Source organism: Anolis carolinensis, chromosome 1, assembly GCF_035594765.1.
Source record: "Anolis carolinensis isolate JA03-04 chromosome 1, rAnoCar3.1.pri, whole genome shotgun sequence".
Classification (NCBI taxonomy): domain Eukaryota; kingdom Metazoa; phylum Chordata; class Lepidosauria; order Squamata; family Dactyloidae; genus Anolis; species Anolis carolinensis.
Genome location: NC_085841.1, coordinates 114,132,382 through 114,157,371, shown reverse-complemented (window position 1 = coordinate 114,157,371; position 24,990 = coordinate 114,132,382). Strand labels below are relative to the sequence as shown.

The following is a 24,990-nucleotide window of genomic DNA, read 5'->3' as shown; positions in this document are numbered from 1 at the left end:
ATAGAATCATAGAAACATGGCACCAAACATCATATAATCATATAGCTAGAAGAGACCATCCAGTCCAACGCCATTCTGCCATGCAAAAACAATATACAGTAGAGTCTCACTTATCCAACACTCGCTTATCCAATGTTCTGGATTATCCAACTTATTTTTGTAGTCAATGTTTTCAATATATTGTGATATTTTGTGGCTAAATTCGTAATTACTACGTAATATTACTGCGTATTGAACTACCTTTTCTGTCAATTTGCTGTTAAACAAGATTTTTTGGGGCTTAATTTGTAAAATAACCTAATTTGCTGTTCAAAAGGCTTTTCCTTAATGTCTCCTTATCATCCAACATATTTGCTTATCCAACGTTCTGCTGGCCCGTTAATGTTGGATAAGCGAGACTCTACTGTATCCAGAAATATCTGATGCTGTAACCGATATATCATTTACCGTCCCGGAATACTAGCCAGATGGCCGATGAATGGTCACAAAAGTCATAGAAATATGGTCACAGAAGTCATTGAATAATAGAAACATGGTCCCTAAAGTCATAGACTCAAAGAACCAAGTAACAGAATCATCCCAAAAGTCCTAGAATCCTAAAATGATAGAATCATAGAGTCATGGCGCCAAACATCATAGAATCATAAAGGTAGAAGAGACCATCCAGTCCAATGCTATTCTGCCATGCAAAAGCAATATAACACTCTTGCAGGCTTCATCATTACTGGATCCGTCCTTCAGGACTTTGGCAAACGTTGGATGTGCAATGTTGCTATTTCATCCAAGGCAGAAATTCAACTCATTCTTGGATGGACAAACAGAACCACAACTGCTAACGTTCCCTTAAGGCAGTGTTTCTCAACCTGTGGATCTCCAGGTGTTTTTACCTACAAGTCCCAGAAATCCCAGCCATTTTACCAGCTGTTAGGATTTCTGGGAGTTGAAGGCCAAAACATCTGGGGACCCACAAGTCGAGAACCACTGCCTCAAGGGAGAAACTGTGGCATTACCTCCGAAGTTAAAAAATTGGAAAAACCAAACTCTTCCTTGAAAAGCTGTGATTGTCTAGACATGTGGGGGTTAAATCTAGGGCAAAGGAGGGTAAAAATAGATGGGAGGGTCCAATGTGAAAGGTTTGGAACCCCTCCCCTTATATATAAAACAAAGACTCCGCCTCCAATATGTGGCATTCAGTGTGTGTCCACACCAGGGTAGAATTGGCACCATGCTCTCCAGATCAGCCATGCACGTGCCACATTATGCCCCTTCCATGTTCAGGGAGTTTGACAGATGGAAGGGCTATCTGAGCCTTGCGAAAGTGGTTACGGAGATCATCGCGGAACGCAAGAAGGTCCCATTTCCATCTCAGAGTTGGGACACAATGGAGTACGACATGCAGCTAGTCCTCAACGAGGACAACTTTGAAACAGCATCACAATGGGTTAATGGAAGCAGTTCCAGCAGCAAGAGCTCCAAAGGTAGTGCCAATGGCCAGGCTTCCCAAAACAAGGAGATTTGCAATTTCTGCAAACACAACGGGGAATCCAAGCAGGTCTATTCGTCCCACCGGCTGAAGGGGATGGACGGCACCGTGGAGTGCCCCATCTTGCGCAAATACACCTGTCCGCTCTGCGGTGCCACGGGCGAAAAGGCCCATACTTTAAAATACTGCCCACTGAGCCAAGGGAAGAGGTCGCTGTATCGCAAGTGCGGACGTAACTCGGCTGGACGCAAGGTGAGGAGATAAGAAGATCAGGAGAAGACCGAAGCATTTATTCTTAGTTTTAGTTTGACTTTGTAAAAGAACAACATTTGATTTCGAGCATCATTAACACTCTTTACATTTCCTCCCACTTTGTTTCAGGTTTGGAGAATGGAAGCCCAATTCTCTTAGACTACATTTGTGAGTCCAGAAATGTTTTTTTATGTATATTGTTGCCTTCTTTCACATTTGTTGTACCTAGGTTAATTATATTGTGTTTCTTTTAGATGTGTCAGTTGCCTAGTGTGATGACTCATGGGCCCTGCAGTCCTATTCCTGACAGTATTGTGGCAGATGAGGAGGAAAATATGGAGTTTTCCCCAGATTTCCGGTCGGAGTCAGAGCCTTGGCAGCTGCCTGAAGTTCTAGTCCAAGAACCAATTAAACCTGACCTTGGTGGGAACTCTCCCCCTTATGGGAGAAAACAGGCTTACACGACTGATAGAGGATCGAGAGAAAAATTTAGAAGTAGTGCTCGCCTTGCTGCCAAATATGCCACTGATTAGAAGTATTTCCCCTGAGAAAATACGGGGAGTCTTGCACCTGCAAGCTGGTTTCCTTCGCTCCCTGTTCTCTAGGGAAAGTGATTGTTGTTTGGGGAAACGAGACCCAATATAGGGAAATTGCGCGAAGGATTCCTTGCGGAGTCAATTCGTCAGCTCCTGGAGAGAGGTCATGTGTGTGTGGACTTCGAATCCTGTTCCTTGCCTCCTGAATCTAGTTCCAAGCCTTGTCCTCGTCTCACGGATTTACCACAGATCTTGTTCCATGCTTCAAGTTGCTTTGCCTTTAGCCACAGCTCCAGCCACGTTCCAAGTAACTTTCAGCCTTGTGTCAAGCTTCATTGGATTCAAGACTTTTTCTGTTTTCCCAACGCTTTGCTTGGCAAAGCGTGTGTTGCGGTTATTGGATTATAATCTTTGGACTCTAATATTTCATATTGGACAATAATCTGCTGGACTATATTTGGCCTCATTTGAAAGGTCTGCTTCTGAACTTTATTCTACACTTGTTTTTATTGACTTTATATATTCCTTTAATAAAGATATTAGATAGAATCTGGCCTCAGTGTATGGTTATTGGTGCCCAGCAGCCTAGATCCTGACACCTTGTATCATGCTTTTTTATACATATAATCATGTTTTTTACATATGTAATATCACGTTCCTTTGACATCTGTAATTGCCTTATATCATATTTTATATTGTGTTTTATATATGCAGTTACTTTACATGTTTCTTTTATGTATGGATGTATAATTTTTACATGTTTAATTATATTATTTGCAACTATAATTGCCTAATATCATGCTTCTTTTATATATGCAATGACATCATGTTTATTTAACGTATATAAGTGCCTTATATCATGTCCGGGTTATCATGTGTGTCTCCAGAGGGATGCAGCCCTATCCTTTGCAGGGAAAATATAGAAATATCTTCTAAATGGCTACTGTCTAGAATTTTGTTTTGTAAAGAAAGGAAAAGTTTATATGCTATTGGAAAGAAAGATACTATTTTATGTTTAAATTTTGGAAAGGAATAGAATTGGTTATTATTACTGTGGTCTAACCTTCAATTGTTTGCAAGTTGTTCTAAAGTTTGGATCGTAGAGTTTAATAAACAGAGTTTATGGTTTTGGCATCAAAACTGTTCATGTTGTGCTTAAATGGGATTGAATTTTCTTTAATTTGTGGCCCATAATAGGCTGGTTATAAGCCTGATCTGGAAGGCAGCCAAGGCAAAGACCATTGAGCTGCTGAACTTGCAGACTGAAAGGTCCCAGGTTCAAATCCCGGGAGCAGAGTGAGCGCCCGCTGTTAGCTCCAGCTTCTGCCAACCTAGCAGCTTGAAAACATGCCAATGTGAGTAGATGAATAGGTACCGCTGTGGGGGGAAGGTAATGGCACTCCATGTAGTCATGCCGACCACATGACCTTGGAGGTGTCTATGGACAACACTGGCTCTTGGGCTTAGAAATGGAGGTGAGCACAACCCCCAGAGTCAGACATGACTGAACTTAACGTCAAGGGATACCTTTACACACACACATATGCAGGGACTACACCAATTTAACAAAGTTTCAGCCACAAAAACAAAGTTTCTAAAGTAGAGCAATGACTTTCACAGTAAAGACAACCCAATTTAACAGGAAATAAGACTTTCAAACCAGGAACAGATTTCTGCAATTATTAAAAAATGGTTTATTATAAAAGCTATGAAAATTTGCCAAAAATCAGAGGATAAGGGAAACGTTCCACATTTTGGTGAGCTATCAGTGTTAAATGTGTTCTACCACTGTACCAAGTTTGAAGAAGATCACTCAAAAAATGAGGGCGGGAGAGCCCCCTAAGTCCCCCCCCCCTTCGGGCTGTTTTTGGGCCACCGCGCATGCGCGTCCGCCATTAACGAATTAATTTAGAAAATAACGAATTTTCGTTAATTTCGAAAAATTTTGGGGGCCAAATTCGTTATTAGCAACAAAAACGAAAAACTGCCCCCTCTAGTTTTGAAACGAGTTTAGAATCAAATTTTTCATGGATCGATCAAGCCTAAATGGCACCCATCAAGGATGTCCGGGGTCCTGTCACGTTCACAGATTTTAGATATGTCTTGGGGTGTCAGGGGGAAGAAAAGAAGGGTGGTGATGAGCCGTCATTGACGGGCTCCACAGGGGTGCCTTCCTGAGGCGTCCTGGCCTGGGATATGACAATGTTTGCCTTGGGGGCGAGTCACCTTTAGGAATTTGGTGACTCAAGCCCTATATTGTCCATGCGATCGGAATGAGATTGGATTAAACTGTGGCAGATTATCCTTTTGTTTTTGGGAAGGGAGGTCTGGGTCATAGGGCTAGGGTTCACGTTGGGGTCATAATATTTCCCATTTGATTTCATGAATTAACAACTATATGGGATAGGATGAAAATTAAAATAAAGTTGGAACATAAACCCAGCTGGGAAAAACACATAATTTCCGGGGATCCCAAAGAGTACAAATACATATAGGCAGATAGACAGATTTCAAGGAAGTAAGGGGGGAATCCATAGAGGGGGGGGGTTACATTGCATAAAGGGGAATCATGGATGATATAAACAATTGAAAACATTTGATAAGAATGAGGTTTACAACATCTGGGGAACCCAATATGGAAAGTCATAGGAGTGGAGTTCAAGCAGCATGATTTCACAATTCATGAAGTTAGCCCAACGATTAGAAGTTCATATAACAGTGGGTCATGAGGGTGTCCAGGTACATAGAATATGCAAATTCATGGATACATGAGGAAAAAGAGTTCATCTGTGATGGGAGGAATTCGTAGAGATGGCATGGGGAAGAGGCACATGTGGGTTGCAGTCTTTGGGAGTATAAGATTTCATAAGTCCAGGGATAGGTCTGGGGAAGAGTGTTCTTCTCCTTCATAAAATTATGAAAGTATGAATGAAACGTGGAGGGCACCCGTCCGGGCACCCCCTGGCAGCTGTAGAGAGGGTAAGAGTTCTTGGAGAACTATGTTTCCCCAGCGAGAGAGCGATCCCCCCATCCCCAGTTCACAGAAAGGGGCTAGGGATCTCTTCCGCGGGGAGAGGAAAGTCCGGGATAAGGCTGGAAGAGAGCAGTCGGTCCCGTTTGACAATCAGCTGTTGAGGTGCCGAAAACTGGACCGATTCCGGTTCCGCTGGTTGTCTTCGAGTCAGGAGCCTTAGAAAGGGTTAGGACTAAAAGAGGAGTGTTCTAGGGGTAATTTTGATAGAGATATGAGCCAATTTGTATCGTCCGCCATATTAATCTATGGCGGAGAAACCTCAGCCGGAGTTAAAGGGACGGACGGGTGGAAGAGGGAGAGAGAGAAATTGCATGCAAAGGAAGGAGTCAGAGAAAGACACAAAATAACCAGATAGAGAGTGTTATTGTTAGAATAAATGCTACTTTTATTGGGGGATTTGTTACATAGTTCAGGGAAGGGGAAAGTGAAAGAGAAAAAAAGATATTTTAATAATAGTCTGCTGCGGTCCCGTTCCGTTCCTTTGGTGAGCGATCTGCGGAACTCTCTGTTGCGCTTTTAAATTAATTTAAAAGCCGGGGTTTCGGTTATCATGTGATACACATCAGCTTTTAAAAAATAATTTCAAATATTGAGCACTCATTCCAAGATTTTGATACTCCCAACTCTCCACCCAATAGATTCTTAGGTTATTACATATACAGGACCTCCTATGAATACCAAAATTTGTGGATGCTCAAATCTCATCCCTTTTCTAAAATGGTGACCAACCTAAAGGTTTATTTTTTGGATATTTTTTTGTTTTGTTTTTAATTCGAGTCATTGTTTTTTCAGTCCATGGATGCAGAATCTGTGGATATGGAGGACCTGCTACAGTATGCAATATGTATACAGTATACAGTTGGAATCCATCCTGAGTCCCCTTGGGGAGATAGGGCAGAATACAAATAAAGTATTATTATTATTATTATTATTATTATTATTATTATTATTATTATTATTATGCATCACACACATAACCATATTTTACTTTAAATTCTTTAATGAAAACAACAGCTTTTAAAATAACAATCCATGCTATCATATAAGCCATTCGCTTCCTTTTATGTCATCTTACTGCATTGCCTCCCTGGTATAATTTCTGTCTTCCCTGTGCACAGTAAATACTCTTGATACTTCCAATCAGATATATCAGGGCATTCTTCCTGCACCTAACTCAAATTCCCAAAAGGGAAATGCAAGTGAATCAGGAGACAAGTCTGAGACAGTGTGGTTTTCTCAGACTTTACATAGATCTGCTTAAGAGGAAGCCACATGTTATTCAGTAGGCTTCCTATTAAAAATTGGATTTTAATAGCTTTTGAGAATATGTGCTTTTGAGCATCATATTTTCTTGGCAACTCTACAAACTCGCTTTTCATTCAAGAACTCTCCGACGGAGTCCTGCATACCTGAGCTGTTTTTCTACTAGCTCGCCTGCTGCCAAAACCATCAGTGACAAAGAAGCATTATAAGCTAGGCAACAATATTATTTACATTCACGGGTCACAGCCTGCGACCTGCTATCATACCAGGCGTCCAAAGGATTTTAAGAACACTGCTTGGTGTTTGACGGGAGTTCAGCTACTGTAGACAATTCAAGCTTCACTGGTTTTGTGTGAAGGGCATAACAGGAACTAATAGTGCTAGCAACGCTGTGCAGGGCTTGCAGCTGACATAATTCTTCAAAAACCTCTTCTGTCAGCATGGCTAGTCACTCATCTCATGGAACTCTTTCCGGAAATAACTGTAGAACCATAGTCCTTTTTAAACTGACCTTCCTGACTGTGCAAATTTCTGCTATGAATGAACATTAATATTTTGTCTAGGACTGAAGTTTCATAGAAGAGTCAAAGCTCACAAATTAATGTATGTAACAAATATGAAAGCAGAAATGATAACTTTCTCTCAGCCTTTCAGACGAAATCATCTCCTTTGCTGATTAGGCATAACTCAACGTTAACTATAGTTTTCATGAGTTAATTTATGAATGTTAACTTTCCTCTTAAAACTATTCTAGGCACATCAGAGTGGACTTTATACAAGTGATGTCTGTAACTTTTTGCAGTGTGGTTCCCCACATCTCCCTTCCATTCAGGTGGATTTATAATTACCTAGATCTTGTGCGCCAGCTGCTTGTACCTCAAGACGCCAGATCTGGCCATGGTAGTCCACACCTTAGTCACATCCTGTTTTGCAGTTTGGATTACTGCAATGCACTCTACATGGGGCTGCCTTTGAAGATAGTTTGGAAGCTTCAACTGGTACAGAGATCTGCAGCCAGACTTTTAACCGGGGCTCCGCACAGGGAGAGAACTATTCCTATGTTGTGGAAGCTGCACTGGCTGCCAATTCATTTCTGGGCTAAATACAAAGTGCCGGCCATTACCTTTAAAACTCTAAATGGTTCGGGCCCAGACTATCTAAGAAACTGCATCTCCTTGTACAAGCCTGCCTGGGCCCTCCGATTGGCTGAGGAGGCCCTGCTCTCGATCCCACCTCTGTTTCAAGCACATGGTGCAAATGAGAGAGGGAGCCTTCTAGGTGGTTGCCTCCTGCCTGTGGAATGCTCCCCCCAAGGAGGTCAGATAGATCCCTCCTTACTCTTTGTTAAGAAACTTTTTAATACTCCCAAGCATATAATGAGGAGGAGGGTGTTGTCCAGAGGACACCCAGATGTTTTACCATCCTGTGGGAGGCTTCTCTCAAGTCCCCGCATGAGAAGCTGGAGCTGACAGCTCACCCCGCTCCCCGGATTCGAACCATCAACCTTTCGGTCAGCAGTTCTGCCGGCACAAGGGTTTAACCCATTGTGCCACCAGGAGCTCCTACTTTTATTATTATTATCTTCTACTTGGATGTATCTGATGAACTGAGGCTGCACCTCCCTTAAAATTTACACCAAAATAGAAGTTGTTTGCTTTCTTGATGTCACAATTAAACATTTTGGGTGTATTTTTTTTCAGTAAGGTAATGAATGTTTCCAGCTATAATTTCTTACCACATAATTGCTATAGTTGACTTATAATAGAAATGTTCATTCTGTTTTAATCAGATAGCTTGTTAAATTTTGTTCAAACTTTATATCAAGAGTCTTTATATCATTGTCTCGTTTTAGCCTTGTAAAGCACCTTGAGACTCATGTTCAGAGAAAGCTGAGATATAAATAAAATAAAATAAATAATAAATACATAAATGCCAGGGTTGCTTTAAACTTAAGGGATGTATAGGAGTGACATTCTGATATGGCTTAACATGTCTTTGTCTGTCTGCTTCTTGAATTACTGCTGCTGTCATCTCTGTGATTTGTGTGTTCACTCTATGAACAAATGACTCGGAGGGAATTCTCATCTTGTTACAAAAGGAGGTGAATATCGTAAGACCTTCCCTCTGCTCTTGCTGTTTTTTCCCATCAGGAGACTTACATTTTCTTCCAGAAGTTGGATAACACATTTGCATGTGTCTGTTTGTAGGGAGAGAGGAGAGAGGGAGAACGACAGTGCTTTGGAATAAAGGACATTATCTGTGAAAGATCTTGTAAAACCAGATCTTTTCTCTCAGATACTAAATCTTCATTCCTGAGCCCTTTGCTGCTGCCTTTTGACAGACGGGGAACTGGATGTTAATGGCCTTCTTGTGACCCCTTATGACCTTTGTGAATAGGCTCCAAAGCACTAGTTGTTTTTGATGGGGAACAAAACGGGAGAAGTTGGAAGATGTGAACTGCTGAAGCTATTGCCCCTGATTTTTCTGACAGTGATTTGCATTAGCATAATGCAGTATAAAAGTTATTTTTAAAAGGTTATTAACATGGTACGGATTGAGTATTCCTTATCCAAAATGTTTCGGATCAGAAATATTTTGGATTTGGGGTTTTGTCTTTGTTTTGTTTTTTGACTTTTGGAATACCAGTTTTCATCTATACAATATTGGAAAGCCTGTATGATAACTGAGGAAGTGTCTTTAAGGAAATTTTGAAAATGTTAGCATATATTGTCATCGTGAGACATATCTGCTAGGGAAGGGAAGATTTAAACCTTGGCGATTTCTGGTGTTTAAAAACCCATGAGCAAGTGAATGTCCCAACACTGGGGTGTTTGCCACAGTTGAACAGCTTCCCAGGAAGGAAAGAATTTCAGAGAGAAGAAGAAAATAACAGGTTGGAAAGGTTATGACAAATTTACAGAGTGAAAGCAGAGGGGTTTGGCATTCATCTCTAATTATCTCACAGGTAGTGATCAAAACATCTCAGTGGCATTTTCCTGAAGCCCTTTACATGATGAAAAGTGTTTGCAGAAGTTATTAGTAATAATTGTGTGATCTGGCCAAGGGTTGGTTTGTCTCCTTTATAATCTATTTGCATATAGGAAAGCTTTTGTAAGAAAGGAAGAAGTAAAATAAAAACAACAGTGATTGTTCCCGATGTTTGCTAGCCACTTACACCAACCTCCTCCACAGTAATTTGTTTTGAAGTTTAAGATGTTTGTAAATTGAAAAGTGTGCCAGGTAGCCTTCAGCTGTAGATTATGCAAGTTTTCTACCCTTCCCATGTTTTCCAAGCTGTGCTTCTCCCTTCATTTTCATATCACACAAAGGGAGGGGAAGATGTACTGTCTACACCACACCCTTTGACTGATAATTCTAGGAATCATCCATCTGGAAGCAGTCCCTAGATAACTGAATGGGTGAGACAACAGATACTTAACTGTGGTCAAGTTTCTACACTGAAAGATGGGTTGTCAACTTCCACAAAGGCAAAACTAGGAAACTTCTCCCTCCTCATTCCCAAAAACACAAACTTAACTGCTGCAGCTTCTCCGATTGCCAGTTATTGGCCAATGGAGAGTAAGGAAGTGTGGCAGTAGCAGGACACAGAGTGATGAGGCATCTTCTGGGGTCTTTTAGGTGTCTTGGAGAAGACCATTTGTATTGTGCATCTTGCTAAGGAGGAATGAGCAACTGTGAAGGATTAGAGAACTGCATTACACCTCCAGACGATCTTGGAGGGTTGTACCACGCACTGCACCTGGTCAAGATTTTCTTGTCACCAAACACCATCTAGGGAACATGAGGCATGTTTTTGTACCTTCTTGGCTACTGCAAGGACATTTTGAGACACATTCTTTTTGGTAATGTATCATCTTGATCCCTGGTAGGTTCCAAGTGGGCTCTATATATAGGGGTGTGGAAATCCTCTCCACACCCACAGAGATAGTTTTCGACATTACAAATCCCCGGGGCCATAAAAATAATCTTGGGAGTTGTACGTAGCGCACGGGCTGTATTTTGCCTGTCCCTGAGTTATAGGAACATAGGTGAACACTTCTTGTTCATCACCGAGTGAATTGGCATGGAAGGTGCAGCAACTATAGTACGGTTTGTGAGGGTTGGCCATTTTGGGAGGGTGGTAGAGACATCCCATCATTATAATGGCACCCTCCCCAATAATACAAATGCAGTCTAAATTCAACTTATTCTTGCACAAATTTCTAACAGGGTGTTTACATTCCTTCAATTAGACCCTAATTTATGGCAACTCTATCATGGTGTTTTCCTGCCAAGATATGTTCCGAGGGGATTTTCCTTTGCCTTTCTCTGAGGCTTGGAGAGTGTGCCTTGAGCAAGGTTACCCAATAGGTATCCATGCATGAGGAGGTATTTGAACCCTGCAGGAATCTTAGGTGTATACTGCCATATAAAATCCGGATTATCTGCTTTGAACTTGATTATATAGCAGTGTAGACTCATATAATCCAGTTCAAATCAGATAATCTGGAATCAGATACTATTAGTAATATATTCATAATCTGTTAGGATTATGATACCAATATGGTTAGATATTGGTGCAGAGTAGCAAAAACGCAGAAGACTAGGGGTTTATGTGAGCAGAGGTGAGAAAAAGCAAAATAGCCAGCCTCCCTTTCCCTTTAAAGAGTCATGTGCATAAAATAAGCATCAGAGACATCAAAAGTAAAATAGTAAAAATATGTTTACTCACAATCTTGTATGATGATGGTCATACAGGTAAAAACATCTTAGTTCCAAAATAATACAGTTCAGGATACTACATATCTCTTAAAGTAGTAACATCAGCATGGCATGGCTGGATGAAGAAAACAGGAAGAGCAGAGAGAGAGAGAGAGCAGGAAGAGAGTCTCCCCTTTTTATGCCCCAAATTCTAAAGGTGTCCATCACTTCCTGTGTGTCCCCAGAAAGGATACTCCCCTTTTTCACTTCACATGTGCAACCCTTAAAATGGTGCCATCAACTTTGGAATGCAGCTTGGCTTAGGTTACTAAGCAACAAACAAAACTAACTACATAAGCCATCCCACATTGAAAATGCATGCATGATTGCTTAGATAACCCAACAGATACTGGATTATAAGGCAGTGTAGATCCAGCCTTAGTTAAACACTCAAACCACTATACGTTAACTGTGATAGGATGTCTGCCTATATATTTTACCTAGGACATGTTTAGATCATACCCTACTCAGGCCATTGCATTAGCAGTGACCGAAATGTACTCAAACATTTATGAAAGAACACAAGTGCAGACAACAGAGATCACACCTTTTGGTAATCTCAAATGATTACTTGCAGCACAACGCCATCTGAGTATCACTACTGTAAAGGCACAAGATCCCATCTGATCTTGGAAGCTAGGCAGGGACAGCCCTGGTTAGTGCTTGGATGGTAGTCCACCAACTAATACTGTAAGTTATATTTTGGAGGGAGGAACTGGCAAAACAACCTGAGCATTCCTTCCCTAAGGAAACCTTATGAAATTAATGTGCTCACCATAAACAGGAGAATAGAAGGCAGACACACACACTAAATTTAATTGAAAGACAAAACAGATGGGTGATGAAAGCTGCTTATTGTAAAAGTACCTGAAAGTGATTAGCTTTTGAAAAAAACTCAACAGACTCCTGTTTATAGCACATTGGGAAACAAGGGGAATGTTTCCCAAACGATTGTAAAATACATGTTAACTTCAGTTAAATGCTAATCAGTTGATGAGGAGAGAATGTTCTCGATATGAAAGACAAGGATGTTTTATTGGTTGTACTTAAAGAAGTGCATTCATAGAGGAGACAATGTCAGAATGTTCCCAGGCAACTCTACAGCAAGTAGTTGGCACAGTGATCTCATCACACGTCACATCATGCAACTGGAGTTTGGAGCTTGAGGCTATTCATAATCTCTGGAACCTTTCTGATTCGGTGGCTCCCCTTCGGCACAATTTGGATATCCCTTTCCTGCACCTCTCACTCTGTCAATTTGTGTTCTCTTTAAATTCAACGAATCTTAGTTTCCTATGTCAAAGCTGTTTGACAAGGTGTAAGGGGCCTATTGCAAATCACTGTGTCCCAGTGAGGTGGGTGTCTCCACCCACCCCCCAAACCGAGTGCATGTTTGTCCTTCGTTCTTTTCATTCCACATCCCTCTCTGTGCTCTGGGGCAGCTCTTACTATTCTGACTTCAATACCAATACTGTTTCTGCTTTATCTAGTATTTATCTCTCCTCATATTGAACAATGGGATTCTTGGCTCAGGCTGCTCTGTTCCCTTTCATGAGACTTACTCTTTTTTGGTCTCCTTTCCTCAGTTGATAGAAGTACATGTAGCAGTCTGACATTGGGAAATGGTTGCAATGTTCTCTGTTTCTCCTGCTTTAAAAAGGCTTGAATCCTGTATGAGATTAACAGATGTGTAAGCATCATACCTTTGACATTACACAGTGAATCCCAGCCTAAACCACCATTTACTGGGATGCAGCCGCTGCGGCCAGTTTGGGTCGGGAGGCAGCTGGCTTATGACTCCCCCCATGAGTGATCTGTAGTGCAAGAGGCAGAAGCCCGGACCCCATTATAATTCACCTTCGTGCCATAGATCACTGTATGAAGGAACCGTCAGCCAGTTGATTTTTGAGCAACAGGGGAACAGACCTCCATTGATCACAGCAGCTGCTTGCCAGTGAATGGGGAATGTTCACAGTCCCTACATAGCTCCTATGTATTCAATTATGTGAATACTTAACTGTCATGGGTGCATAACTCCAAGTTATACATTTGTAAAGGAAAAGGTTTTCCCCTGACATTGAGTCTAGTCGTGTCCAACTGGGGGTTGGTGCTCATCTTCATTTCTAAACTGAAGAGCCCATGTTGTTCATAGGCACCTCCAAGGTCATGTGACTGGCATGACTGCATGGAGCACCGTTACCTTCCCGCCAGAGCGGTATCTATTGATCTACTAATCTTTGCATATTTTTGAACTGCTAAGTTGGCAGAAGTTGGGGCTAACAGCAGGAGCTCATCCCACTCTCCAGATTCGAACCTCTGACCTTTCAGTCAGCAAGTTCAACAGCTTAGCGGTTTAACCCTCTGCGCCACAGGGGGCTCCATACATTCATAACTGCCCACAATTATAAGGATTCCATCCTATAGTTATAACACTGATTCCATTTGAACTACCATGGCTGCATCCTATGGAATCATGGGATTATTGTGTGATAAAGTACTAGAAGAGTATTGTGGCTAAGAATTTTAAATAGCCCTACCTAAACTGCAAATCACAGAATCCCATACGTTGATATCATGGCAGTCAAAATGGAATCATGATGCTGTTATGTGAAAAAGATAGCCCAGAAAACAAACAAGACTATGGTAATTGATGCAAATATATCCCTCATCCCACTACTCAACAGTCTCCCTTCCTGAGCTAGCCAGGGTGGTCTCATAGTTGGTGTTGGAGTCTCAGCGGCTAATAGTGCTGGGAGATTTCAACATCAGTGCTGAGGCGGCCCTGTCAGGAGTGGCTCAGGACTTCATGGCTTCCATGACAACCATGAGTCTGTCCCAAGTGGTATCTTGCCCTACGTATGTGGCTGGGCACACTTTGTACCTTGCTTTATGTGCAGGATGGGGTGATAGTGATTGTTTAGTGAGGGGAGTTGTCACAGTTCTGTTGTGCATGAGCTCCCTCCCTCCCTCCCTCCCTCCCTCAGACCGCCTCTACTGGCTGATTGGAGGCTTCCCTGCTCAGCTGGGAGGAGATTCCCAGCTGTGTTACTGGCGATCAGGGCAAAGCACACACCAATTTGAACCCGCTGCTCAGCCAATTAGAGGCCAGGAAAAATGCCGGCTGGCTCCTGTAGCTGGCCAATCAGGGAAGAGGGAGGGAAATTTCAAAACGGGGCAGTGTCAGTGAATGGGAACTTTTGTGTAAAAAGATACCTGCTTGTGAACATACTTTTACATTTGTACCCTTTAAACACCTGTGCTGTAGAAGTGATTCTTGATTTGTTATCCATGCTATCTAGCTCACCAGGCATCCCTTGGAGCGTAGGAGAACTGCAAATTCTGACATCAAGATATCTGTATTTAAATGTAATGGAGAGTAGCAAAGTTGGTCATCCTCCCTCCAACCTAAGGTTGATTTTGTGAAACTTTTATGTTGTATTCTGAATTCTGAAGAGGCTGCACACTTTCTCTCTAGCTAAGTTTTCTTAAAACCCTGAGAGCAAACCGTGACCTAAGTACTTCGACCCTCCTCATCTTGCTGGATCATTTCTGATAAACCAGAGCTCATAGGAGTGTATCCTTATCAGGATAAAATACAGTTGATATGTTCTATCTGAATGGTCAAAAAATTCCTCAGGCAGCATTATAATGAAACTAGTAGTAATAAAAATGCCTTTGATCTTAGGGAACATTTGTCATGAGTAATTTTTGTTGAACGCTTTCTGCTCAGCAAAACTGTTTTGCTGAAAATATATTATTATTCCAAGGTGTTTTCTTGTAACAGTTCCTTTTCCAGTGTTAAAGCTTAATGTCCTGTGGAATTGCTTCCAGTAATATACAGATGAACGTTTGGATAAAGTATGGCCTCTTAACCAATATTCAGCATGTTATAGTTAGATGTGTAAGGGGTATTTGTATCAAGAGAGCTGTTTCTCTTTTAATTTGCAACATTATTGTATTGCCTGCATATCATGAATTACTTGTTGGAGTAACATTAGAAAGGTTCTATTGCACAAATATTTAGGCTAGAGAATGAAATAATGTTTTGGTAAATGACATGTAATGAAATAATTCTTTTTTAGGTTGCATAGAACTTTCTGTGAGCAGTTTCCCAGCTCTGTTGAAACCTGTATGTTTTTATAGCAATCCTGTGCAATCTCAAACTGGATGTAAATTCAAAGAGCTTTTTTGAAGCACTTGCTTTGTACACACAGAAAAAGACTATGATTTGACTCATCTCTTTTATATTCTATTTTTTATTGTTTGTCGAGTCATTCTCAGTATAGATGTGGGATCAATCCAGAGGTAGAAATTCCTACAGAGGCGATACTGCTGTTGTTTTTCCTTCAAATTACTTCTAACAGAGACTCTAAGGTGAACCTATCACAGGGGTTGTTTTTTTTTTTGCAAGGTCTGTTCAGAGCACTGGTTCTCAACCTGTGGGTCCCCAGATGTTTTGGCCTTCAACTCCCAGAAATTCTAACAGCTGGTAAACTGGCTGGGATTTCTGGAAGTTGTAGACCAAAACATCTGGGGACCCACAGGTTGAAAATCACTGGTTCAGAGGATTTGCCTTCTGAGGTTGAGAGAATGTGACTTGCCCAAGGTGCATTTCCTTGAATGAGTCAGGAGTTGAACATTGTTTCCCGAGGACCTACCCAACACTTCAGCCACTACTCCACATTGGCTCTTGAGGACTATCTTCTTCCAAAATTTGTGTGGAAGATCCACAGTATACCAGGGGCCCTCAAACCTTTTACACAGAAGGCCAGTTCACAATCCCTCAGATTGTTGGGGGCCAGACTATAGTTGGGAAAAAAACACAAACGAATTCCTATGCACACTGCACATATCTTATTTGTAGTGCAAAATAAACATGAAAGAACAATACAGTACTTAAAATGAAGAACGATTTTATCCAACATAGTCAACTTAATTAGGATTGTTGTTGTTGTCTGTCTTCAAGTCAGTTCAAACTTAGGGCAGCCCTAAGTCTAAAGTTTAGAACGGGGGCTGAGTAAATGACCTTGAAGGGCTCATCTGGCTTGTAGGTCTTAGTTTGGGGACCCCTGAACCGTACTATATTATACTGTAGGTTCATGCATTCACATGTCTTCCATTCTGTTTTCTTGGTTTGTTTTTTTTGTGTGTCAGGAGAGACTTGAGAAACTGCAAGTCGCTTCTAGTATGAGAGAATTGGCCATCTGCAAGGACGTTGCCCAGGGGACGCCTAGATGTTTGATGTTTTACCATCCTTATGGGAGGCTTCTCTGATGTCACTGCATGGGGAGCTGGAGTTGACAGAGGGAGCTTAACTGTGCTGTCCCCGGATTCGAACCGACAACCTTCAGGTCAGCAACCCAACCTTCAAGTCAGCAGTCCTGCTGTTACAATGGTTTAACCCATTGCGCTACTGGGGGGGCTCCTTTGTTTTTGTTTCTGGCCATTAGTGTATAAACGTCTCATTAAAATATTACAAGAAAGAACCATAGAATCATAGAATCATAGAATAGTAGAGTTGGAAGAGACCTCCTGGGCCATCCAGTCCAACCCCCTGCTAAGAAGCAGGAAATCGCATTCAAAGCACCCCTGACAGATGGCCATCCAGCCTCTGTTTAAAAGCCTCCAAAGAAGGAGCCTCTACCACGGCCCGGGGGAGAGAGCTCTCACAGTGAGGAAGTTCTTCCTGATGTTCAGGTGGAATCTCCTTTCCTGTAGTTTGAAGCCATTGTTCCGTGTCCTAGTCTGCAGGGCAGCAGAAAACAAGCCTGCTCCCTCCTCCCTATGACTTCCCCTCACATATTTGTACATGGCTATCATGTCTCCTCTCAGCCTTCTTTTCTGCAGGCTAAACATGCCCAGCTCTTTAAGCCGCTCCTCATAGGGCTTGTTCTCCAGACCCTTAATCATTTTAGTCGCCCTCCTCTGGACGCTTTCCAGCTTGTCAACATCTCCCTTCAACTGCGGTGCCCAAAATTGGACACAGCATTCCAGGTGTGGTCTGACCAAGGCAGAATAGAGGGGGAGCATGACTTCCCTGGATCTAGACGCTATTCCCCGATTGATGCAGGCCAGAATCCCGTTGGCTTTTTTAGCTGCCGCATCACATCAGAATAGAAAATATGTGAGTATATGTTTGTGGAAAGTGATGTTGTTCATGAATTTTACTCTTACATTTAAATTTTAAATGAAACATGAAGGCATCGCTGCTTGTTTCATACATCGCTGTTGTATTTAGCAGGGGTAGAAGTTTCTCACACGAAACAACTGTCAGTGCGTTCGTTTCATTAGACAATTAAGTTAGTTTATTTACATACTATTAAAGAAATCTTTGCTCATTGTGTTTGCTCATCCAAGTTCATCCATGACAGAGAAAACAGGGCTTTCCCTGCTTCATCTTCATCCCTGTTTCATTATATACACTGAATTTATGACTCATATGAAGATTTGCTTACAAATCTTTCTTAGTGACATTCTTTCTTAAATAGGAAAGCAAAAGCAAACAGCAAAACGGGGAGAAAAGAACAATAAGTTAAAACAGCAAACATGATTTGCCAGCATGTGTGCAACCTCACTTAGTGGGAGTGAGTGTGCATTCTTTTATTTGAACTCACTGGGTTGTTTAAAGGTGCTGGCCTTACTTGATCCCAACAGTTCAGCGATTTGATTTGTGCTCTGCTTCTCCCTTGGGGAGGAGGAGAAGTGATAAGCATATTGATGGAAACCAGCAGTTGTACCTCAGCCTCCTTGAATTCCTGACAGTGCTTTTCCTCACGTCAACATTTGCATGTAGTGTCTGCTGTCACCAGGATTGCCAGTCCATTTGTAGGGAAAAGCACAGAAGACAGTTTTCATTCCTGTTTGGACTTTATAGTATTGCTGTGATTTTTGGAAATTCGTTGTAGGTATTCAGTTACTGTGATAAAATGATAGAGGTTGTGTATCCCAGAAGTGTTCAGTATTTTTATTTAGTTGAATTTAATGAGATATCTTGGTAATAAGACCCAAGTCTAAACAAGAAATGTATGTCTCATATATACCTTATACATGTGGTCATCATGACAATTAAATCAGGATTGTGGGTGAAGCTCAACCTTTGTGTTGCACAATCTTGACTGCAGTGGCACAGGACTTTGAAATAAACCCTTGTGAATTTTTGATGAGTCTTCCCTAAGTCCTAGCAGCGATTTAGGTGTAAAAAAAGCTCCCCATATGTGATGTGTTCTGTAGATTTATTTTCGTGTCAGGAGCGACTTGAGAAACTGCAAGCACTTCTGGTGTGAGAGAATTGGCTGTCTGCAAGGACGTTACCCAGGGGATGCCTGGATGTTTTACCATACTTTGAGACGCTTCTCTCATGTCCCTGCATGTGAAGCTGGAGCTGACAGACCCCGTTCTCTGGATTCGAACCAGTGACCTTTTGGTTAACAGTCCTTCTGGCACAAGGGTTTAACCCATTGCACCATTGGGGGCTCCACTATTCTGTAGGTAAGGCTGCATGGGATGCGAGCTCTACGAAGAATAGTAGCAGAAACCATATTTTTTATTTTCCTGGCTACCAAAATAGTGCTTTTAGATTTTCTTCTGGCTTCAGGTTGTCCTATTACCTGCTGAGCTGGGTTTTACTCTGGTTGGTCCATTTTGCCAAATTATCTTAAGGCATGTGTTGTACAATCACCTCCCCTTACTTACCCTGACTCTGTGGTATCACCAGAGCCAACCCATTGATCTCAGATTTTAGCTTTGATTTCTTAGGAAATGGGATGCTACTGTCCTGTCAGCTCTACAGGCAGGGCATGACGTAGGGTCCATCTACACCAGTGGTTCTCAACCTGTGGGTCCCCAGATGTTTTGGCCTTCAACTCCCAGAAATCCTAACAGCTGGTAAACTTTCTGAGAGTTGTAGGCTAAAACACCTGGGGACCCACAGGTTGAGAACCACTGATCTACACTGTAGAATTAATTTATTTTGACACCACTTTAGCTGCCATTGCCCAATGCTGTGGAATCCTGGAGTTGTTTGGTGAGGGTCCAGAACTATTTGGCAGAAAAGATTAAAGAGTTTGTAAAGCTACAGCTCCCCTGATTTCATAACATTGCGCCATGGCAGTTAAAGTGGTGTCAGACTGCATTAATTCTACAGTGTAGATACTCCCTGGTTTTATTGTATGATTCCCATTGTCTGATCAAGGCATCCACCAAATTTCCCAGTTCCCAAAGTTAGTGTACACCTTTGTCCTAAATGGGCCTAAAAGAACAAAACACATGCATGGGATAAAACTGAATAGGTTCCTCCATAAGTCAGGAAACACATTCATTTCATCAAGGAATGAACCCGATTGATTAATTAACATACCAAATAAAGAAATTTGGCAAAGAAAACACAAATATTATATGCCTTTCCACATTTTACAAAAGTATCCAGGATAGTCTTTTCAAAGAGGACAACTGAGGATGCCATTTCCTAACTTTCCTAACTTTCTGCTTGCTCAGTTACAAAAAATGAAACAGGGCAACTTAAAATTTTCCATAGTGATTTTATGTGAATACAGTAGAGTCTCGCTTATCCAGCCTTTGCTTATCCAATGTTCAGTATTATCACACAGTTTGCCATTTTGTAGTCAATATTTTTGTAGTCAGATTTTCAATACATTGAGAAGTTTTGGTGCTAAATTTGTAAATAAATAAATTATTACATAATGTTATCTTGTATTGAACTGCTTTTTCTGCTTTTTCATGATATTTTGGTGCGTAATTTGTAAAATCATAACGTAATTTGACGTTTAATAGGCTTTTTCTTAATCCCTCCTTATTATCCAACATTTTTGCTTATCCAACTTATGTTGGATAAGTGAGACTCTACTGTATGAGTCCTTACTGTCTGCACAGAAAAATTAAATCTTACTCTAGGAAATATTAATAAGGTGATCTTTCGAGAGCATTTCTTGTGGTAGTTATTTTAAATATGTTATACTTACATATCATAATCAGATGTATATAGTCCTCAGGAACAATTGCATGTGGTCTGTGACATAATGGGAACAGAGCTGTCCGCTCGCAATCTCATTCAAAGACCAAAGCCTTTCCCCTCTGGATGGCAACTCTATTGACATGTAAATTGCTCTGCCCTATTATTGTGAGCAGGCAGAGTGCTGTTTATCCCAGCTGTCCCTGTGTTGGGTTTGTTTCTTAATCTCTAATGCCCTAATGCCGTAAGATGTTTTGCAAACACATGGCTGAGAGGATTCTTGGCTTCTTAGAGCGTGGCAAACATGTTCTGTGTGAGTATGAAGCTGTTAAATGTTGGGAAGTTGTTGTGCACACATGTTTCATAATGCTGAGTATGGTTTGAGCCAGAGGGAGTATTTATGTTTAAATATTTGGAATATTTTGCCATTTAAGCTCCAGGAAGAGGTGTTAAAAGCCTTAAGTCGTAATTGAAGGTTCTTGCTTCTTTGAACAATGGACTATATTATCTTTTACAGTGGGAAAAATCGTATAGGTTTACAGTGTGATAACTCACAAAAGAACTTAGTCTTTTGTTTGTTGAATCCTCAGTTTAAACTTCAAAAATGTTGTTGTAGCTTAGCAGAAAGTGTGACTGTATTAAGCAATTACAGTAGACTGACGCCAATTTGTTTTTAATACCGGCTCTTAAAAGTCTGCGATCATTGCTTTCGTTAGTATGTCATTCCTTATAATACTTGTTTTTAAAAGGTGCAGACAGTGAGAAGAGGGAAGACAATAAGAGACAGTTTGTATATGACTACAAATATTTTGTTGCTATTGTTAAAACCTGTGATATAATTATTGTACACAATAACAGCAAAAATTGGTAAATTGTATCCTTGTTTTGGGACGTATGATTGGGGTATTTGGCCTTAATTGCTTTCTTTATTATCATAGCATGTGAAAGACTGGTTTTTTTCTTTCGCTTATGGAGTGGCAAGAGAATAATCAGAGGAGATTACCAGACTATAATGATGCAAAACTGCATTTACTATTATCATCGGTTATTTTAAAAATATGATGAATGGATTGTTGCATCCCTTATAATATGTAGGCAGAGATTTTAAATGGGTGCTTCTCAAAACTACATCAGATAAATAGGGTAGATGACATCATACTGCTTTAAAGTCTGAATTTTGACTTACATGTTAAACATGTATTGCATATATGCAATAAAATATATGAGCATATGTTGCATATATTAAAACATTTATGTAAGTCAGTGTTCAGGTTAATAGGAAGTATCTATTTCTTTAAGGAGCTGAAAAGAAAAAAAACCTGAATTTCTAAGTTTTGCATTGCCTCCACAACTTTAGAATCCCAAATATATGAACCGTGTGTCACATTTTCGGTACAGATTCATTAGAAACAATCATGAATTTTAGAAGTACTTATTTGTTCTGAAATCTTTAAGAGACATTTAAAGTACAAAATTAAGATTGCAGGCTCATTAAAGTCAGCTTGTCATGATTTCAATGGATCTAAGTCTGCATCTCACCCACAGTTTCATCAAGGCTTTGAAACAAAGTTAATGAGGCAGAAGTCTTCAAACATGATGGTTCAAATGGTAAAAACAGCACAAGAAAAGCCTGGTACAATAACTGTATGGAGTGTAAAGAGAAATGATATCAGAGGAAACAGGCATTTCCCCTGGAATAGTTTGAAACAAATCCAGAATATTAAAAACCAGGAAGATTATAGAATCAAAGAATCATATAATCATAGCGTTGGAAGAGACCATCCCAGCCATCTAGTTCAGCCCCCTGCCGTGCAGGAAAGCACAATCAAAGCATCCCTGACAGATGGCCATCCAGTCTCTGTTTAATAAGCCTCCAAGGAAGGAGCCTCCACCGCACTTCCAAGCAGTATAGTGTATAAGATCGAAGGAAATCATGCCTTTGTATTCTGCTTTGGTTAGACCTCAACTAGAATACCCTATCCAGTTCTGGGCACCACAATTCAAAAGAGATATTGACGAGCTGGAAGGTGTCCAGAGGAGGGCAAGTAAAATGATCAAAGGTCTGGAGACCATGCCCTATGAGGAGCATCTTAAAGAATTGGGTATGTTTAGCCTGCAGAAGAGAAGGTTGAGAGGAGACATGATACCCAGGTACAAATATGTGAGAGGGTGTCATGAGGAAGAGGGAGCAGGGTTTTTTTTCTACTGCCCTTGAAAATAGGACTCGGAGCAGTGGGTTCAAATAACAGGAAAGGAGATTCCACCTGAACATTAGGAAGAACTTCCTGACCTTATAAGCTGTTCAACAGTGGAACTCTCTGCTTTGGAGTATGGTGGAAGTTCCTTTCTTGGAACCTTTAAACAGAGGCTGGATGGCCATCTGTCAGGGATACTTTGCCTGTGCTTTCCCTGCACAGCGGGGGTTGGACTAGATGACCCATGTGGTCTCTTCCAACTCTAGGATTCTGTTATTCTAGGAATCCCAGGGTTCATTCCCAGCATGCTATCTCCAATGTTTCCCAATTAAAACAAGCAGAGATGAAGGCAGTATCAGAGTTTTATTGTTTTGTTGACAAAGGAAGGATGCCAGGGAGAATCTCAGATCTGACATACCCTCTGTTTACAGACATCAGTATTTTATAGACATTTGAGAGCCATATACATTGTTCTGATTGGTGCCAATTACAATCCCCTGCCTTCTTGGTTTGTTGTCATGTTTTACAGCTTGTGATTGGCAAAATGTGCATGGCGGTGACTTGAATAAAGTTTTTATTGGAGAATATCTGCTGTGTCTGAGTCTAGAGGGGGCTTCTCGGGTGTGGAAATGGGTGCTAGTTTGGGGACAATAGAGGCAATGATAACTGTCAGGGTGGATGAAGTTATGGTGACTTGTGCTCATTGTGTGTTGGTGGGAAGCAGGAAAACCAGATAAGGCTTCCCAACAGAGGGGTTTCCTGCTTCTAAAGTCAAGTGGGGTATTGGGAGTCATCTAGCCACAGGACTATAATGTTTAAGGTCTGGGGCTTTTGAACAACAAACAAAAATGCAGAATTTCTGGTTCTGTGCATAGTAAACCTGCTTTTCTTCCAAACATTTTAGACCCCCTCCACACAGTTTAGCTTGGAAAAGACTGTGGGGTGACATGATAGCCATCATTAAATATCAGAATGAATGGCATGTGGAAGTTGAAGCAAACTTGTTTTTTGTTTATCTTCTTTTAGAAGAAGGAAGAAATTAACAGCTTTCTTGGTAGTGAGAAGCGACAGAAGCCCCAGCTGCACGTTGTCAAGGACAGAACGCCACAAGGTTCAAGATAACAGAGTTTATTGGATTACAGAACTCAAAAATGCCCGTAAATTACAAGGGCCAGGCAGTATTAGCCTTTAGGAGCAAAAAGGGGCAAGGAAAAACGTTCAAAAGATAAACCGGATTAAACCGGAGTTTAATCCGGGTAAAAACAAACTGCTTGCTTCAGCCTGGGGATAAACAAAACAAAAGCCGAGGAACAAAAGATACAAAAGAATGCAACTAATTGGCAGCAGATTCCTCTCTGCTGCCAACACTGTGCTTAGAGTAACTTGCGTCGCTCCCACACACACAGCAGACAGGATTTCCAACACGAACAGATCAGCCAAGGATTGTAGCAGTAGAGTAGACCCAGTTCCTTTCCGTAGTTCAAAGCCAGAAGCAGACGTTTGTAGATTCCAAGTCCAAGAAGGGGGGGAAGACAAGCCGTGGTCAGTTCAGTCCGAGTTTTCAAAACAGGAGATGGCGTCCGTCAAGAAGACGACGGAAGGTCAAGCTAATAAGAGTAAGCACAGGTTTGCACAAACAAATGCCCACACAATTCCTCCCGCCGTCTGACCCTGAATTCCAAAACAACTTACGTCTCAGCACAGGAAAACACACCAGTCTTCAGGAAAGCGTCCCACACAGATCCCAAACGTTCGTCCAGATTACCTTGCCCAACGCAATTTGCAATTGCTCCCAAGCCCCATTTTATGCCAGTTACAAATCCTCATCACTGTCAGCTGTCCTCCTTAACCCGGGCGTTTCCTCATCACTTTCCTCATCAGAGCTGGAACACCTCTGACTACGCCCCACAGCATCTCCAGCTGTGGATCCCGTCCCATCCCTCCAGCTAAGCCATGGGTCTAATCCTGAAGGTCCCCATTCATCTTCTATCCCATCATGACCAGTGGCACCCAATTCCTCCCTTACCCGAGTCCAATCCATCTCATCCTCCTCCGAGCTAACCAGCCCCTCCTCCATTCTCTCCGTAAACCCCTCAAAAGACTCTTCGTCAGATGGTGCTGCAAAAATGTCTCGCAATCTTTTTCTTTCTCGCTCCTCGAGAGTATCTGACTCTCGAGGAGTCTTACGCCCACGTCTGTCAGTAACAGAGCCATGAGGCTCAATCATAACACACGTCTCTTGGCAGAGGAAAGATGAACTCCCTCCTCAGTGGAGAGAAATGATGGAAACCTAGCATCATTGAGCCATGCGCTTCTCTCAACTGAGGAGGGACAGAGACTTCTTTCTTGGACAAGAGGTCTGTGGTTCTGAGCAGCTAGGATTCCCACCACCTTTGACACCTCAGGAGGAAGCTGCTTTTGGGAGCTCAGTGTGGGCACCCTGTACACCAACATGTGAGTCTTTCCTTTGGTTACTGCCCCATCCATGGGGTAGCAGG

General features: G+C 41.5%; 1 protein-coding gene across 3 annotated transcripts in view; it reads left to right on the top strand.

The window, feature by feature from the left end:
- Window positions 1–24,990, top strand: part of ankrd6 (ankyrin repeat domain 6) — a 133,005-nt gene that overhangs the window by 23,390 nt on the left and 84,625 nt on the right. The window contains exon 2 of one of the 3 annotated variants that reach the window (XM_062980784.1): window positions 16,484–16,680. The exons of 1 other annotated variant lie outside the window; for it this stretch is intronic. The gene's annotated coding sequence lies outside the window, so the exon portion shown is untranslated. Of the gene's footprint in view, window positions 1–16,483; window positions 16,681–20,458; window positions 20,611–24,990 lie in introns of those variants that run through there. One more of the 3 variants, XM_062980780.1, reaches the window with a different exon arrangement.